Source organism: Lissotriton helveticus, chromosome 12 (genome assembly GCF_964261635.1).
Source record: "Lissotriton helveticus chromosome 12, aLisHel1.1, whole genome shotgun sequence".
NCBI lineage: Eukaryota > Metazoa > Chordata > Amphibia > Caudata > Salamandridae > Lissotriton > Lissotriton helveticus.
This window is the reverse complement of record NC_136073.1, coordinates 737,531,271-737,550,744: the sequence shown is the minus strand read 5'-3', so window position 1 is coordinate 737,550,744 and position 19,474 is coordinate 737,531,271. Positions and strand designations below refer to the sequence as shown.

At 50.4% G+C, this 19,474-nt stretch overlaps 1 protein-coding gene across 2 annotated transcripts in view; it reads right to left on the bottom strand.

Annotated features, from left to right (window-relative positions):
* The window catches only part of OTUD7B (OTU deubiquitinase 7B), a 395,374-nt gene that overhangs the window by 208,963 nt on the left and 166,937 nt on the right, over positions 1-19,474 (bottom strand). The window lies entirely within an intron of this gene.

The window sequence follows — 19,474 nt, the reverse complement described above, 5'->3', positions numbered from 1 at the left end:
ATTTATCTGTTGAGTGTTCTTATATCCAGTATTGGTCTTAATGTGTTGTCTGGCTATGGCAGTATGACATTGGAGTAATTACCTAGTTTTTATCCTTGGTGCCATAAGCTCTATAGCTTCCTTGCTTAACAAGTCTGTTATCTCCTGCTGTATGTGGTGGTGTTCCTCCCTCTTTAATCCCTTTTTCTTTGGTGGTATATTGGGAGACTTGCTCACCAATTCTATGCAATAACCATGCCTTATGATATTTAGTATCCATTTGTTGGAGATGATCTTTCCCCATTCCTCTTAGCACTCTCTGATCTTTCCTCCTACTAGTGACTTGTTTAGGAGGGTGCTCCCTAAGGAGCCACTTGCTTGTGTCCCCCCCCTCCTCCTCCTCCAACTCGCAGGGATGCCTCCTTTTCTTCCGAATCATCCATGAAAAGGCTGTCTTGATGTTGAGCCCTACTGCCATAGTTGTAGTGTTGATGCACCAGTATTTTGCGGACAGAAGGCTGTATGTGTAGTTCTTGGCTGCATGTCTCCTCTTGGTGGTGCCCTCTTTCAGCTCTCTAAGAGTGGCCTCTTGTACAATGACCTTTCTGCAAGGACTGTAGCGCTTCATCTACTGTTTCTCCAATCTGGCTGTTTACAGTGAAGGGCATGTTTATCACTGCGGATTGAACCTCCTGTTTGAGTCTGGAGATTCTAAACCAATCTCATATGCGCAAGGTGAGAGCGGTGTATAGTTGCTTACTGGCCGTGCCTGCTATATCTAATAGAAACTTGAAGTAGGTGTTAGTAATTGTCTTGCCCACTTATGGAAACCTTCTGGTACTTGTTGCACAAGTTCTTCCATTTCATCCCACTGTCAATAGGCGTACCAGCTGAGCAGGGTGCTCGAGTTACCTGCACGCTATTGTGCTGCCTGAGACTTCCCCATCTTTCTCATCACCATGTACTTCCTCTTGCTTTACTTGTCTGTAGGGGGGCCTGTTGAAGTAGGGTTAATTGCTCCTGCAGACCGTTGTAACGATTAGTCAGCTGGCAGCTCGTCCCGGATGTAAGGGGGTGTCTTTGGTGGAAAACCAGTATTTCTTTTCGACACTCAGGTTTATGGCCTTAATTGCAAAGGGCTCCTTCAAAGCCTCTCTATTCTGGAGCAGGATGCTGATTAGCATGGTGAGGGATTTGTTCCTTCCTCTTCTAATCTGGTAACTATGACTCTAGGAGGAAGCGTGCTTCCGTCTGCTTCTCTTACAGTTGTACCCTATAAGAATCAGCCGCCCCTTTAATGACCTCACTATATGCGGTAAAGTCATCTGGTGGCAAAGGTCTACATAGGTGGGAGTCTACCTTTTCATCTGGCGAGTCTATGTACAGGTCCTGCCTGTCTTTAATTGCTTCCTCCATCAGCGAGTATTCTTGCTCCAGGAGCTGGTGTTACTCCTCTTCAAACTTGATAATATCCTCCTCCACCTCCCAAGAGGTTCTGTAGTCAGTGGATGGTCCAGTACCTCAGTCTCTTGCGTCCTATGTTTTTCTGGTTCCTGTTTGAAAGGTACTGCAGCATAGTTGTTGAACTCTCTCTTTTTTTCGAGATGATGGCTTACAGTTTAGCCTGAAGATGCCTCTTCTTTCTCTCTACTTCGTGATTTCTGTTCTACTTCAAGTTCTGCCTCCTTATTTCTCTTTTTCGATGTTGAGACAATTTTCAGCATCATCGTCAAGCTGCTTTTTAGGTATGCATGTTCTGAGCCAGCATTGAACCACTCTTCAGCGTCTGAGTTGAGACAGTCTTCAGGTCTGGTGTCGAGCCACTCCACCCAGATGCGCTTTTATACCTCCCAAGTCCTTGATCCTCTTTCGAGAACAAGACTTGGTTTCAGGTTTACCTTCAGTAGTATGCTTATCCTTAGTCCAGTGTAGCTCTTTCAGCCTTGCTTAGGTCTTCATATTTGAAACCTTAGATGCTGTTGCTGGTCTTCCGTGCCTAGAGTCCAGTATATTCAGAATGGAACCTGAAAGTCCGTTTGGAGTTTACCCTCTGTTTGGTCTCTCCATCTCTTGGCGTCTTCTTTTGTGTTCATTCTGGTTTGACCTCGACAAACTCCTCGATTTCCTATTCTTCTCCTTGTGCCTCCTCTGTTTCCTCGGGTATGCCTCGTCATGACTGCATAATGCAAGGTCTCTCTAAGATGTCCTGTCTTTCCTGTGGGGTGGCCATGACGTAAAGTGCCCACCTCTATTTTTTCTTGCCCTGATAGTTTTTGTCAAAAACTCTGCACATGCTGTTGAAAGTTAGGCTGAAACCGTCAACATTATCGGCGCCCTCTTGCTCTCCTTAACCTTTTTGTGCGCGTAAAACAGCCGCCATTTTTTGAACACCATGGCTTCCCTGCTCCCGCCGAGAGCCAGCGCGCCTCTCTCCCATTCCTAACTTCGCCGGCATCCCCCGCATACTGACAACCCCCTGCCTGCACCTGCCGCGAATCATAAAACCCCTCTTCAGCGCTGCTCTGCCCCAGACCCTCGTCCTGTTCCTAGCGCGACACCTCCCTTCTTCCCATTTATGACCCCCGGCCCTTTGATGCAAACCCCATTTCCCCGTGTGCCCGTTTGTCTTCCCCGTTCCCAGGCCGACACCCAGCTCTGCCGATACCAATCCCTTGCCCCTCCCCGTACAATAGAAAGCTTTCCTCCTCTAAGGACCCCCGAGATGATCAAAGCCCCCCCCATCCCACGAGATCCGATCGAAACCCACACACACTGTGGATCGACGGAATACCCAGCTGCGCGATGATCATCACCTGTTGTGAACGGGGCGGGGACTTCCACTGTAACCTTGCGTGGGAACGGGCTGGGAAAGGGGGGATTCTGAGGATGTCTTTCCGTACTTCAAAGTATCAACGAGAATGTGTTACATGCAATAAACAGATAAACGTGTGTATAAGAGGCCAGGCCTCAGGGATGCAGTTAGAGCACCTCAGAACGATACCTTCTGTCCGTTTCGTTGTGTTCTCCTCCGGAGAGAATAAAAACCCTTGTTTCCTGCCTTCCAGTCTCCAGCGCCTGCCTCTTCAATAGTTTAACTTCTTTGTGGGTTCAAGAGGCGACACCGCCGGGCAATAATTAAGGATCTTATATTCTGGTTGGTAGTGCCCCCCAGTTAGTTTCCACAATTGGCGTCCCAAGCGTGGGGCCCATCAGCGACCCATGGATCCAGTGGGAGAGGTCCTGACGACAAAGTGAACGACTGCAACGATCGGGAACGCGTCTGTCCGATAGACCCTCGTCTGACAGCCGATCATCCGAACTTCACTGGGTCCGAACAGACCTCTCTCGAGTGATCTACGGTCCTGACTGGGAACCATCAGGAGTGCCGCGAGGATAACGGAGAAGAGAGGACGATCGGGCGCTGGATTCGGAAGACAGGAAACTGTCCATGCGGTCCGGGTAAGGTCGTGTAACCACGACAAGTCGCGAAATTTGTTTGATTGCCTGTTTGTTAAAAAATACTAGTATTGCTCCTTTTTTGTTTATTTGGAGATTCACTGTCTGCAAACGGAGAAGCAACGGTCTCTCTCTTTGCAAGCAGTGGAGGATAGGTAGGCCAGCAGCCGTGCTTATTTTCTCCCCCACTCAATAATCACCTGAAACTGAACTGTTGTTCACAAACTATTGTTTCCTGGAGATTCCCTGTCTGCAAACAGGGAAGAGACCACCCTTTTTGCAGATAGTGAAAAAGGTAGGTAACGCAAATCTTTGCGGACCTACTCATTCTCCCCATTGTTATTTATCGGTCTTTTGTTATCTTGATCTATGAGGGATTCACTGTCTGCAAACGGAGAAACAACGGGCTCTCTCTTTGCAAACAGTGGAGGATAGGTAGGGCAGCAGCCGTGCTTATTTTTTCCCTCCCACTCAATAATCTCTTGAAATTGAACTGTTGTTCGCAAACTATTGTTTCCTGGAGATTCCCTGTCTGCAAACAGGGAAGAGACCACCCTTTTTGCAGATAGTGAAAAGGGTAGGTAACGCAAATCTTTGCGGACCTGCTCATTCTCCCCATTGTTATTTATTGGTCTTTGGTTTTTTGATCCATGAGGTATTCACTGCCTGCAAACAACGTAGAATAGAAATATTCTGTCCAGTCTTTGCACCTAGTGATAAGATAGGCAGTGCTGACTTTTTAGTCCCTCGTTACGAGCCGTCATGTCTGTCTTCTCCCCACTGATTAGTAGCCTGTTTAGCCCGGACCGCTTATTAGAGATGGACCATCCAGCCCCACTGGAAGGCACCCCTAATAAGGACATGTTCATGAAGCATGGATTGACCGCTATTGCCTATAGTAAACTATGGCATAAATATACAAAACAGGGTCAAGAAAGTCAATGGCCCCTGATAGGATCCTTCGATGATGATAAAATAAAAACGCTAGAAACTGCCCTGGGTAAAAACAAGACAACACCTACTATGCTTGATAGCTTCGGCATGTGGCGAAAAGAAACTGAACAGCGTAAAAAGAAAACAGAGTAGGTTGGAAAAAGAGCTGCAAAAAGCAGCCCACCTAGCTGCTCAGAAACTAAAAAAGGAGATAGAGGAAAGAGAGAAAGCTAAACAGAAACTAGAAAGGGAAACGCCAAGCCAGTGTCCGGTTAGAACCCCCTCCATGCTCTACCCTGATTTACCCTCGAAACGACAAGCCAATGAGGACCTGCTGTTAGGTCCTCCTATCATCTACATGCCCCCTCCATATGCCCCTTCTCAACCCTTGGCACAGCACGCGCCACCCCCAGGTACAAACAAAGATACCGCCACAGCGTCGGCCCCAATGGCCTCTGTGCCGGCCGAACCCCTTGTATTAAAACCCGCATCAACAACGACGTTAGACGACCATGAGACTCGAGGGGCTGGCCCTGCAAGAACAAACAGGCTAGACAAAGATGAGCGAGCGGGGATCGACAAAATAGCAAGGACACTGGTAGAAAGGAAGGATGATGAAGAGTACATCACAGATATGTTCAGCTCGTATACAGGGAGTCACAGACGACATTTTACCGTACGACTGTGTTATCATGTCTTGAATGCATACGAGGACCGATATCGAGAAAAAGGTCCCGAGAGCCTAAGGACTCTGTACCGGAAGGTCGATATCGGGGATGAGGGCGAGTGTGATGTGTCGGACCTCCTTACGCGTACGCTTGAGGTTTTCCGCCACCTCACTGAACGAAAGCCGGGAGCTAAATCCGCAGCCCCCGTAGTGACCGAACCACCAACCGAGCAATCTAACACCATGATGCCGATACGTGAGGCTGCCCCTTACTGGGTTCCTCCTCGGGGTACAGGGACTCACGATGATGCAAACAACCAAGATGCGAAGGGAAGGGTAGTATACAACTGGGTCTACCAGCCATGGGACCGGCAAGAGATACTGACATTCCGGAAATCTCTACCCGACCTACGTAAAAACCCCACTGCCTTCTATACTGAATTGGGGACAGCCCTGGGTTCAACTATCATGACCCTGGCTGACATCGACTTGTTCTTCGGGTTATGTCTACCAGCTGATGTGTGGAAGCAAATCCGGAAAGTCGACCACCTTGAGCTGTTCGGACATACCTGGTCACAACTCGATGAACTGGACAAACAACGGGGACCAGGACAAAAGCCGTTGAAATCCATTCTAGACCTCCCAGATAAAATCGTAGAGAAATTAAAAACCCAAATCCCAGAAAAGAAAGTGGACTGGTCGATAGTAACAGCCTGTCGCCAAAAACCCCAGGAGGACGTATCGGAGTACTTCTCCCGGTTTGAAACGGTGTTCTCCGATTACAGCGGCCAGGACATGACCACTGCAACCGGACACCATCTGTTTGTCCAGAATTATGTTAAGGGCCTATCATTGGAAATCTCCCAGAAACTACAGGCCAGCGAGAGTAGTTGGGCAGCCTCCAAACCTACAGCGATTCTCCAAATGGCCCAATATTATGAGCATCAGAAAAATGAAAACGATAGGGCGACAGAGAGAAAGAAGAAAGACTTAAAAGAGAGGGTGATGATTGCCAAACTGCAAGGGGTGACTATAGGACGAGACCAATACCGGGGAAACTACCAGACAAACGTCCCTAAGACTACATTTCCCCAGGACCGCACTCTGATTCCCTACAGTGGACGCACAGACCTTAGAGAAGACCAGTGCGCTTTCTGCAAAGGGACTGGCCATTGGAAATCCCAGTGCCCAGTTCTTCTGGAAATGATCAGAAACAGAGACCCCCGGGATGTAGCAAACGGACCGAGACCTAAGGGACCACCACGAGGGCCCCCAAATGACGCAACGAACGACAGATCAAGCAGACCAAATACGTTCGATCGACCCAGACAGAACCAATATCAACAATCTGACTATGACGACACTCACACCTTTGCATAGGACGGCCAAGGGCGAGGGAGGGATCCAGTCGAGCTCTATGTTGACCAGCAGGGCCCTTATGTCACTGCTAAGGTCCTGGGTACCAAGTCTCCATTTCTGGTAGACACTGGCGCAACACGTAGTGCGTTATCTAAACGACTGATTCCAAGGGCACCCTTGTCTGGCTCACTCATAACAGGTGTAAGCGCAGAAAGCAGGCGAACCCCAGGCGGAATAACGAGTAATCCCCTGACGAAGGGCTCCGCCCGAAATGCATCGGGATGGGATTTGTGTTTAACAACATGAATGATTATTTATAACCTGATGTGGAATAACATCCTTTTGCACATGTCGTGAAACTAAGACATTCTCTTGTGTTGAATAAACTTCATAAGTTGGATAACTATTCCCTGGATTAACATTGGATGACTACCTTTTGTTGATGGAATAAGACCTTTTGGTCCTCCTGGGTTGTGCTCGGAGGGGTTCTCTCCCTAGGCGGGGGAGCTGCATTCCGTTTATCACTCATAACATCGACAGGTTTCGATGGAACGCCCTCCACCAACCCTTTGTCTGCCCCGATTCTCTTTGACGTAGAAAACAACACCACCGACACCACGTTCTTGCTTTCCTCCAATAGCCCTGACGCCATTATGGGACTTGACTTACTGAAACACTTCCGAGCGACGATTAGGTGTTCTCAAGATGGAGTTCGAGTGTTTCTTTACGACAACCCCGTTCTGCTTAGACATTGTTCCCCCCGGCACATGTTTTTCATCACCGACGTTGACGCGTCCCTGCTTGACACTCTACCTCCGTATCTGTGGGCCAAAGCGGATTCGGACGTAGGGCGTATGTTAATTGACCCAGTGCACATTACTGTCCGACCAGACGCAACACTCCCAAAACTCCCACAATATCGGATATCGCCAGAGGGCGAGAAGGCATTGGTAATGATTATCCAGTCACTGATAGACGCAGGAGTGGTAGAGGAAGTGGTTAGCAACGTTTGCAACAGCCCTATCTTGCCCATTATCAAGAAGCAGGGAGAGGGAGATGAGAAAGCATACCGTTTCATCATCGACCTCCGAGAGATCAACAAAGTGGTGGTACCCCAGTACCCTGTGGTCTCAGACATCACCACCATCCTGACCTTGATTCCATCCACTGCCACCACCTTTTCCGTCATCGACCTCAAGAACGCATTCTTCTCCATCCCCATCCACCCAGACAGCCGATATCTCTTCGGCTTTACCCTAAAAATCCCGCTCATATAGGTTTTGCCGAGCTCCTCAAGGCTACACGGAGAGCCCTAGCATCTACAGCCAGGCCCTCAAAAGACAACTAGACCAAGTCCGGTTACCCGACGGGGTGGTGTTGGTACAATATGTTGATGACATCCTTTTGGCAGCCGACACCACCCCTCTAGCGGTTACCGCCACCATTCAACTCTTGCACTTCCTGGCGGAAAATGGCCACAAGGTCTCCAAGAAGAAGTTGCAATTCTGCCTACCCCAGGTCACTTACCTGGGCCACCTTCTGTCCAAAGATGGTAGGAAACTCACCCCTGATCGAATCCAAACCATTCTAGATACCCCTGTCCCTAAAACCCAGAAGCAGGTTCGCTCCCTATTAGGCCTCACCTCCTTCTGCCGACAATGGTTGCCAAACTTCAGCCTCGTTGTAAAACCACTGCTTTCTCTGCTAAACAAAGACGTCCCTTTCCCACTCCCTTGGACTCCTGAGTGTCAAACTTCCTTCACGGAACTACGAGATGCCCTTTGCTCAGCCCCTGTCCTGGGTACCCCTGATTACAGAAAGCCCTTCTCCCTTTACACTCACGAAAGGGAGGGGTGCGCTTTATCTGTCCTGACCCAGGCCATCGGCCCTAAGCAACGACCGTGCGCTTACTTCTCTGCCACTCTTGACCCTGTCGCCAGAGCCTTGCCTGCCTGCCTTCGAGCTGTAGCTGCTGCTGCAGTCTCTATCCGACAGAGTGAGGGGATTGTACTCTCGAATTCCCTCACGGTACTGGTACCCCATGCAGTCGACACCCTCCTGAACCAAACCAAGACGCAACATCTGACGAGTGCACGACTGACTGGATACGAACTAACCTTGCTTGCCCCCCATATCACCCTGAAAAGATGCACCACACTGAACCCAGCAACTCTGTTACCCTTGCCAGAGAACGATCCCAACGTGCGCCCCGTACATGACTGCGTGACTCTTACGGACGAACAGACCAGGAGTAGGGTCGATCTCAGAGACACAGCTTTCCCTGACCCCGACGGGGAGCTGTGGGTGGACGGTTCTTGCATCAAACTCTCCGATGGTACCACTTCCGCTGCCTATGCAGTCACCACGGCTCGAACTGTAGTAGAAACAGCCCGCATCACCCAGCGATCTGCCCAGGCAGCGGAACTGATTGCTTTGACACAAGCCTGCATCCTGGCAACAGGAACCACAGCGAACATTTACACTGACAGCCAGTATGCCTTCGGGGTGGTTCACCATTTTGGGCTCCTCTGGAGGGAGAGAGGATACTTGACCTCACACGGCACACCCATTTTGCACGGGGATTTAGTCTCCGCCTTAATCGAAGCTGTCCTCCTCCCCAACAGACTTGCCGTTATCAAATGCCAGGCACACAAGAAAGTGACAGACATTATTGGACAGGGAAATGCACTAGCCGACATTACCGCCCGAACGACAGCTGAAAATAGAACGACAACACATATGTACGTGACCAGGTCACAAGCAGAAAACTGGACTGACGCCAAGGACACAATTAGAGACATACAAACGACTAGCACACAACACGAATTGACTGAATGGACACGGGTGGGATTGAAAGACGATGAAGGCTGCTGGCGGACAAAAGACACGAACAAATGGCTACTACCTGATTCGTACTTGATTCCCATATTAACCATGGCACACTCCCCTGCCCACATAGGATCAGCCCCCATGATCGAACTTGTCTCCAGGGTTTGGCACAATGACAAGATCCCAGATTCCGCCAAACGCCTGGTTCAACAATGTTTAATATGCCTGCAACACAACCCCGGGAAAGGAACTGTAGTACCCCGGGGGGGATTTGGGGTCCCAAACCACCCATTTGAAGTCCTGCAGATGGACTACATCCAGCTAGACAGATGCCAAGGCCTGAAATATGTACTTGTCGTGGTGTGCGCATTTAGCAAATGGGTGGAAGCATATCCAACCCGTGACAACACCGCTATGGCCACTGCAAAGGTCCTGTTAAAGGAGTTTTTCCCCCGTTATGGCCTCTGTCGTGTTTTGTGGAGTGATAATGGCCCCCACTTTGTAGCCAACGTTATCCAGCTCATCCTAAATGGGCTGGGTATTAAACAGAAATTCCACGCAGTCTTCCACCCTCAATCTGCTGGGCTTGTCGAACGACACAATGCCACACTCAAGCTTAAACTGGCCAAAATAGTGGCTACGACGGGCCTGAAATGGCCAGACGCCCTCCCACTGGCATTGCTATCGATGCGCTCCACCCCCACCCGACATCACTTAACCCCTTATGAAGTTGTCTTCGGTCGACCCATGAGCGTCTGGTCTGCCCCGAAACCAACTTCCATTCATGACGTTCCGGATGTCCTAATGTCTGATTATCTGTACAAATTGACTGAAACTTTGTCTGTCCTTCATCAGCAGGTGCAGCAGGCCATCCCCGATGCTTCCAGGGGTCCGGGCCACGCCATCCAGCCGGGGGACTTCGTGCTGATCCGAAATTTTCAGCGATCAAAGAGTTTGGAACCCCGGTGGACGGGCCCCTGGAAAGTGCTGATCACCACTCGGACCGCACTTCGAGTGGAGGGGAAGAAACATTGGCTGCACGCCCATCACTGCAAAAAGGTCTCCCCAGCCCTGGCCACGACAGACACCGTCAACACCCAAGAAGAGCTCCTGAACCAGGACCGACCATCGTTGAACTGCTATCCTGACATAGAGACACTTGAACTTTCAAAACATCCTGACCCCACTGTGCCATCTCGAGAAGGGTATTTCCTGCGGCGAAAGGAGGGAGCTTCGGCTAAGTAGGCCACGGACTAGGTTAAAGAATCTCAGAACGGTGACCCAAACTACCAAGGGTTACCTGGAGAGAAGCTAAAACTAAGTCTGTGGTCCTGCCCACTACCGAGCACCTTGAAGACGAAGATGATGGAAGCGCCAGATAAGAAGATGATGGAAGCGCCAAACAAGAAGCCGACTGAGACAACAGGAAATACCCACTACAGAAATCCGAGAACAGACAGACTTCATAGCTCAAAGACAATTGCACTCTTCATCGTAATCCTCCTCTGTTTTCTCCTCATGACTACGCTCTGGATTATGGAAGAACACGCACCTGCTCACGAAACATTCCTAACCACTGCTCAGCCTACCACCATGAAGGAACATTATCTAATTTCGCTCTCTCCCCAACTAAGAGAGAGGCGAAAGGAGTTTTGGAACAACTCCTTCGTGCAGCTACTTCACCAGCACAATCTTGCCACCAACGCCACCAACTGCTGGATCTGTGGGTTGCTACCCCATGCCACTGGACATTCAATACCATTCATCCCTTCACCCTTCTCCGTCCACGGCTCCTGCCTTGCCTGGCTGATCCTCCTGCAAGAGAGCTATACGGGAAATGCCACCTCCAGCAGAACTGCAGCACATTCTTCTCATGGGACCGGGCGAAACAAGACAAAGACACACTTCTGCCCGCTGACCCCCAGCGACTCGATCCAAATGGACATCCCGGCCAAAGAACGAATCGAAATGCAGGTGTTCAACAATCCGACCAGACCCACCTTCTCCTATCTGCGGAAACGAACGGCTGCCACTCTGACTGTGGCCCTGACGGTCATCAACGTCACAGGCCACATGTGTGTAGAAGGACTTGGGACACAGCTGGTGGGTCGCAGCGCTTGCCGCTTTACCAGCACTCTGGATTCCACGGATCCGCCTTCCTTTGTGTCATCTCCAAACATGTATTTCATCTGCGGCACGAAGGCCTACACCTGGCTCCCCAAAGGCTGGGGGGGCACTTGCTACATCTCCTTCGTCCTTCCTCCAACTTATGTGGCTCCAGCGAATCACCACAGGCAAAAACGAGCCAAAGACGTTGAGCAAGCCGACTCAACAGGGGCACAGTTCCTCGATGCTATGAAAGGACTCGTCCCCCTCTGGGGCCCGATGGCAAACAGCCGTGCCATCCGACATTTGACTCAGGCAGTCGAGACAACCATGAACATCACAGCGGGCATCTTTGCCAACAACACTGCCGAGCTCCAAGCGGTCCGTCTGGTGGCTCTGCAGAACCGCCTCGTTCTAGATGTGGTTCTGGCGGACCGTGGAGGAGCATGCCGCATTATTGGGGCCAGCTGTTGTACATACATACCGGACAACTCACCCTCAGTGTACAAAGCCATCGAACATCTTCACAGACTCTCATCGGAAGTTCACCAAGAGCAAGAAGAATGGTCGCTTGGTGGTTGGTTCTGGGACACCGTCAAAAGCTGGGGCTGGAGACTGCTCACCATTATCCTGATTCCCGTAGTTGTAATATGTGGCCTATGCTTAGGAATTCAATGTTTGCCACCTATGTGTTCTTTATGTGCGAGTTGCATTTTTCCCAAAACTGTGGACATTGGAAGCGAACATATGAGAGCATTGTATGATACCGAAGTTAGGAATTTGATGAAAATTGACATTGAGTAAGCAAGTTGGCTAGATATGTTGAAAAGGGAGGACTGTTGAAAGTTAGGCTGAAACCGTCAACATTATCGGCGCCCTCTTGCTCTCCTTAACCTTTTTGTGCGCGTAAAACAGCCGCCATTTTTTGAACACCATGGCTTCCCTGCTCCCGCCGAGAGCCAGCGCGCCTCTCTCCCATTCCTAACTTCGCCGGCATCCCCCGCATACTGACAACCCCCTGCCTGCACCTGCCGCGAATCATAAAACCCCTCTTCAGCGCTGCTCTGCCCCAGACCCTCGTCCTGTTCCTAGCGCGACACCTCCCTTCTTCCCATTTATGACCCCCGGCCCTTTGATGCAAACCCCATTTCCCCGTGTGCCCGTTTGTCTTCCCCGTTCCCAGGCCGACACCCAGCTCTGCCGATACCAATCCCTTGCCCCTCCCCGTACAATAGAAAGCTTTCCTCCTCTAAGGACCCCCGAGATGATCAAAGCCCCCCCCATCCCACGAGATCCGATCGAAACCCACACACACTGTGGATCGACGGAATACCCAGCTGCGCGATGATCATCACCTGTTGTGAACGGGGCGGGGACTTCCACTGTAACCTTGCGTGGGAACGGGCTGGGAAAGGGGGGATTCTGAGGATGTCTTTCCGTACTTCAAAGTATCAACGAGAATGTGTTACATGCAATAAACAGATAAACGTGTGTATAAGAGGCCAGGCCTCAGGGATGCAGTTAGAGCACCTCAGAACGATACCTTCTGTCCGTTTCGTTGTGTTCTCCTCCGGAGAGAATAAAAACCCTTGTTTCCTGCCTTCCAGTCTCCAGCGCCTGCCTCTTCAATAGTTTAACTTCTTTGTGGGTTCAAGAGGCGACACCGCCGGGCAATAATTAAGGATCTTATATTCTGGTTGGTAGTGCCCCCCAGTTAGTTTCCACAATGCTGCACAGCCCACAAAACTGTCGACCTTCAGGAGACAGATTGCGCACTTAGTCAATAGTTTTTCGGTCTTTTCAATGAAAAAGAAACTTGTGCATTGCAGCGGATCTTTCCCCCACGACTCCAGAGATCTCTCCCTTCCTTCCATACCCAATAGCGGAAAAATTAATCAGAAAATCGAAGTGTGTCAAGGCGTTACCGGAGCATATTTTTGACATCACATAAGGAGAGATCAAGCACCAAATGGCTGAATAATCGGCAATGCCCATGCAAAAATAAAAATCTTTTTTATTTTAAAAAGGAAAGACTATTTTAGACAATGCCGCACCCACCACTAGATGGAGCAATAATGTACAACATGAGAATCCAGAAAAGATTCACACTGCAAAAAGAACAAGTTACTTATCTTCGGTAACGCATTATCTGGTAGAGACTCTATCTAGCTGCAGATTCCTTGCCTTTGAATTACCAGGCATCAGAATGGTTCCGCCAACTTTTGCTGCACAATACCCCTTGCGCGAGTTGTCGGGTGGCTCCATTCGGCTACGTTTGACGTCGTCCGTGCCGGCAGCCTGGGTTATGACGTCGCGGTGCCTATAGAGGCGCCACCCAGGTGCGTGAACGTCAGTACTTTTCATTTTTTCTACACCATTAGCGTAGAGCCACAAAGTTACTGACGTAGTCATGTGCTAAACTAGAGCCTTGAAAAGGGTAAATGAGCCTAGGTTAGATCATTAGTCCGCAAAGCAGGGATGTATGGGTGGGGCTGTAAGGAATCTGCAGCTAGATAGAGTCTTTACCAGATAATGCGTCACTGAAGGTAAGTAAACTGTTCATCTGATAGAGACTTCTAGCTGCAGATTCCTTACCTTGGAATTAGATACCCAAGCCATACCATCCCGCGGTGGGCTTTGGACCAATTAGCTAAACTAGGATGTCCTGCAGGACCGAGCGAGCAAAATCCCCGTCCCTGCAGACCTGACCGTCCCAACAATAGTGTTTTGCAAATGTATGTAACGATGCCCACGTTGCAGCTTTACATATGTCTTGCATAAGGCTACCCAGAGCCACGGACGTAGTTGCAGCGTTTCCCCTGGTGGAATGGGCCCTTAATCTCTCAGGGGGCTGCTTCTTCGCCAAGCCGTAGCAGATCTTGATACAGAGAACAACCCAGCAAGGAATTGTCCTTTTCTGCACTGCCTTCCCTTCTTCGCTCCCACTTACCCCAAAAAGAGTTGGTAGTCCACCCGGAACTCTTTAGTGCAGTCAAGGTAAAACGAAAACGCTCTTTTTAGGTCCAGACGTTGGAGACGCTCCTTCTTTAGAGGGATGCGAGGGAGCAAAGAAGGTGGGCAAAGAGATGGACTGACCCAAATAGAATGGGGGTCACAACGTTTGGCAAAAAAGAAGCCCTTGTGTGAAGCACCACCTTGTCAGGAAAGGACATAAGATAAGTAGGCGAACAAGATAGCGCCTGCAACTCACTCACCCTCCAGGTCTATGTAATTGCCACTAGAAGCCTGTTTTGATGGTCAACAGCCGGAGGGGACAATTGTGCAGAGGCTCAAATGGAGAACACATGAGATAGGTGAGGACCAAATTAAGGTCCCACTGTGGCATCACAAAGGGCGTAGGTGGGAACAGGTGAGCCAGCCCTTTTAGGGCATACACCGTTTTGGTGGAGGGCTGCCTGGCCGCCAGAATAACGTTACAGACTTCGGGAGGAGTTTAAAAGCTATCAACTGCCGCCGCTCAATCTCCACGCATGGAGGCGCAGAGATTACAGGTTCGGGGTGGAGAACCCTCCCCTGCTGCTGCGACAGAAGATCCTCCTGAAGGGGCAGCCTGATAGGAGGATCAACACTCATTCTCAGAAGCTCTGGATACCAGAGTCTCCTCGCCCAATCCGGAGCCACAGGATTACTTGGGCACGATCTTTCTTGATCTTCAGAACCCTGGGCAGGGGTGGTATGGGCAGAAAGACGTACATCAGGCCTGAGCTCCACTCGTGAATAAAGGTGTCGCCGAGCAATAGCGCCCTTGGAAACTCCAACATGCAGTACTGCTGACACTGCACTTTCTCTTCGGAGGCAAACAAATCTAACCAAGTTTCTCCCCACTGCTGAAAGAGACCTTTCACAATCTTCGACTGGAGACGCCATTCATAATCCGCTAGGCATGGGTGGCTGAGGTCGTGCACCCTGGCGTTCAGAGAACCTGCCAGGTGTTGGAACCACCAGGGTTATGCCCTGCTTTTCCAGTCATGTCCAGAGATGCAGATCCTCTCAACAAAGGATCAATTACCTCACCACACCTTGCTTATTGCAGTACCACATGGCAGTGGTGTTGTCCATGAACACATGCAGAAGCTTCCCCTTGACAGAGGCAAGAAATGCCTTCTATTCCAATCGAATCACCCGGAGCTCCAATAAATTTATGTGGAGCCCCGTCTCCGCCGGAGACCAGTGTCCCCTGATCTCCAACTCTCCCAGATGGCGGCCCCATCCCAGAAGTAACGCATCTGTCACGACTGAGAGCTGATTGGGGGAAGAGAGAGGGGTCTTCCATTAACCCAATAGCAGTTCGTCAACCACCACTACAGATCTCTTGCAGTTCCTTCCGAGATCTGGACCATGTCGGTGAGATTTTCCTAATGCTGTGCCCATTGGAACTTCAGGTCCCCACTGCAGAGTCCGCATACGCCACCTGGCATGCTTCCCCAACAGGATGCAAGAGCCCATGAGGCCCAACAGCCTCAGAGTCAGTCTCACCGAAATCCAGGATAGAGGCTGAAACATCGGAATCATAGCATGACTATCCTGGACTCACTGCTGGGGAGGATAGGCCCGGAACTGCACTGTGTCCAGAACTGCTCTGATGGAAGGGAGCGTCTGAGGAATCAGGTGTGACTTTGGCACGTTTATAGAGAAACCCCAGCGAATGCCGGAGATGCGCCATAGTCTGAAGGTGGGAGATGACTGCCTGGGGCGAGGACTCCTTCAACAGCCAGTCGTCAAGGTATGGGAAGACTGACACCCCCTAACCTGCGCAGATGAGCTGCGACCATCGCCATCATCTTGGTGAACACCCGAGGGGCACTGGTAAGACCAAAGGGGAGCACAGTAAACTGAAAGTGCTTGCAGCCTACTTTGAACCGCAGGGAACGTCTGTGGCCCAGCAGGATAGGAATGTGAAAATACGCATCCTGCAGGTCCAACGCTACCATCCAGTCTTCTTGGTCTAGGGCAGACAACACATGAGCCAGAGTGAGCATTTTGAATTTCTCCTTGAGGAAGAGATTTGACAGTCTAAAGATCTAGCATGAGTTGTAGCCCTTTGTTCTTCTTTGGAATCAGAACGTAGCGGGAATAACAGCCACTGCCTACTTCGGAAACTGGGACCCTTTCTATAGCTCCCTTGGTCAAGAGAGCTGCAATTTCCACTTGGAGCAATTTTAAATGATCCTCCGTCATCCATTCCTGTTTTGGCAGAATGAGAGGAGGAAAAGAAAGAAAAGGCAGAGAACAGCACTCCTGGACGATCTGCAAAGCCCACTTGTCCGATGGTATCGGTCTCCTGTGGGGGAGATGATGACTAATTCTCCCACCAACTGGAGTAGTGTGGTCCTGCAGAATCAGAATAGGAGTGCTTAGAGGCTGCGGCTGCCAAGGGGAGTGTGGCCGATGACTTCTGGCCTCCATTCCTGGATCGAAATTCACCGCATCCACGTCCTGGCATGGCTTGGGCAGTCTGTGCGGGACGGTGGCTGGGATAAGGTTGGCGCGACTCGAAACCCTTCCGTTGCCACAAAAAAGGCAAAAGGAAGACTGGCCACGAGGAGTGGAGAGGCGCAAGGATCTGGTCGTAGCTCGAGAGTCCTTGAACCTGACCAGGGCCGGGTCTGCCTTTTCCCCAAAAAGGCAGGTTCCATCAAAGGGCATGTCCATCAGATTAGCTTGAACATCTCCTGAGAAGCCATATGTACGGAGCCAGGTGTGGCGTCTCAATGCCACAGTCGTTGAAATTGACCTACCCAGTGCACCCGTTGTGTCTAAACCACACCGTAAGGCGAGTTTTGCTGCATCTCTCCCATCTTTGACTGCTTGGGAGAGCACAGCCCATGCCTCTTCCAGGACCTGTGGCAGCACTTGCGCAACCGTCTCCCAAAGGGAATGGGCGAACCGGTCAAATAAACATGCGGTATTCACCTACCACAATGCCAGGCTGGAGGAAGAAAGCCTAATCTTTTCAAATGCATCCATCCTCTTGGATTCCATATCTGGAGGTGTGGAAGGGAATGCGCCTTGGGACGTTGAGGCCTCCACCAACAAGCTTTCTGGGATGTGGTGTTGGCTGAGGCACTTGGGGTATCCCGGAGTCGGGCGATGGCGGCGTGCAATCGTCCTATTCACAGGAGCCCCTGTGCTAGGCTTGGACCAGATGCCTAGTAGGATGTCTGTAAGTGCTTCGTTGTAGGGCAAAAGGGGTTTGGATGTAGAAGCCCCCAGTTGAAGCACCTCGGGCAGGATATTAGTCTTGACCTGCACTGAGGGCAGCTCCAGTCCAAGGACCTCAGCTGCCCGCCTTACCACCATGGCATAGGATGCCCCTCCTCCATAGCCACCACTGGCGGAGCGAGCATGGGATCATCTGGGGACGTGTCCAGTCCACTGCCCTCTGCAAAATTCCCATACCTGTCCAATTTCTCCTTAGAGAGTTTCTGGTGTTCCAGAGGGTCCACAGACCCCTCCCAATCCTCTCCTGAGCCTAGCACATCCTCAAAGTACAAAGGCCACAACATAGAACCTCTGGATTAATTTGGCGTTGGAATCGGCGTCGAGCGATGTCGTTCCGGCTCTGTATCATTGGGGATGGGGATGAGGCTGGCGCTGCCAATCCGCACCCTCGGCGCCGTAGGCACCGACTTCGGCTCAGACGTCGGTGAAGGTCGCAATGGCTCGACCGGTGTCGACAAGGATCCGGGATCGGATCCCCGAGCCCCTATTGGCGCCGTGACTGGAGCCGATGGCGTCAAACCCAATGTGGCTCCTTCCGACCCCGCGGGGCCCGTGGGCTCACCAGCAGCGTTGTTCCGCTCAAATATGCAGCACATGGCTTCGTAAAAATGTTTAATGTGAGTGGGAGTCAATCAGACTCCCGGAAAGGGTGGGAGGCGCGAAGTTGACTCAGGCTGCAGCTCCGCTGCACCGTGCCTAGAGCGTCACCGCTCCATACCTCTCTCGACAACGGACGCCAGTCGAGGCAAAGATAAAGTCCACTTGGACTTCGTCTTCTTCTTCTTATGCCTCTTCCCAAAACCTTGAGTGGGATGAAGAGGACTTTGGGCTCCGAGAGCGGCCCCACAACCTCCTTTTCTTCGATCGGGACCGGAACCTCTGCGGAGTCTTGCTTGACGGGGCAGTCCAAGTACGACTTCATATCGTGGTCGCGCTCGAGACACCAAACACAAATCAGATGGGAATCGGTTATCAACATCATGGGGCGACAAGCACCGCATGGCATAACCTCGCACACAAAGTGAAAATACTTCAACAAAAAGTAGGGAAAAACCCTACCAAAAAGCGGCAGTGGGGTAGCTCTACGCGGAAAGTGCTTAACTGGCGTGGAAAGAAAAGAACTGACGCCTGCGCGCCTGTGTGGTGTTTAAATAGGCACAGCGACGTCATAACCGACGCTGCCGAACTGGACGACGTCATGCAGAGCAGAATGGAGCCACCCTATGCCGCGTGCAAGGTATTGCTCAGCAAAACTTTCCGGATCCAGCCTGACGCCTAGGAATTCAAAGTTAGGGAATCTGCAGCTAGAAGTCTCTATCAGAAGTAATAATTAAAATCGAGGGAGGCCAATGTCCATGAGAATTCTCTGACAGCCAACAGCGATGTAAAGAAGCACTTTGAACCATCGGGATAAACTTATGCAAACAGTAATTGGAGGGAGCTAAAGATATTCAAAACAGCACCTTCTATCAGACTATCTATACGTTTTATAGTTGTAAACTGAAGCCAAAGGGGCAACATTGTTCGATAATTTCCATTGCTGTACAAAACTTTTTCGGACTCCTCGATCCCCATACCAAGTTAATAGTAAAAGTCACTTATGATTTTATATGACGAAATTGCAACATTTGCTCTTGCAAGGAAATATACAAACCAATGGAACCATACAAAAGCTATAAAAAATGATTTATTACCGCATTTATTATACAATTCAAAAAGCGGAACAAGTGGAAGTGTCTCTCTCCCACTCTCCAAATTCAACGCATAAAAAAAGATAGGGAATTCTTTGAGCCTAACAGAAATCTGAACGTTGCAGGAACTTCAAAGCATGTGAAGGTATTCCTTTTCTTTTTTTCTTAACTTGGAATTCATAGGACTGGTAAAATAAATATTTAAAGCTCT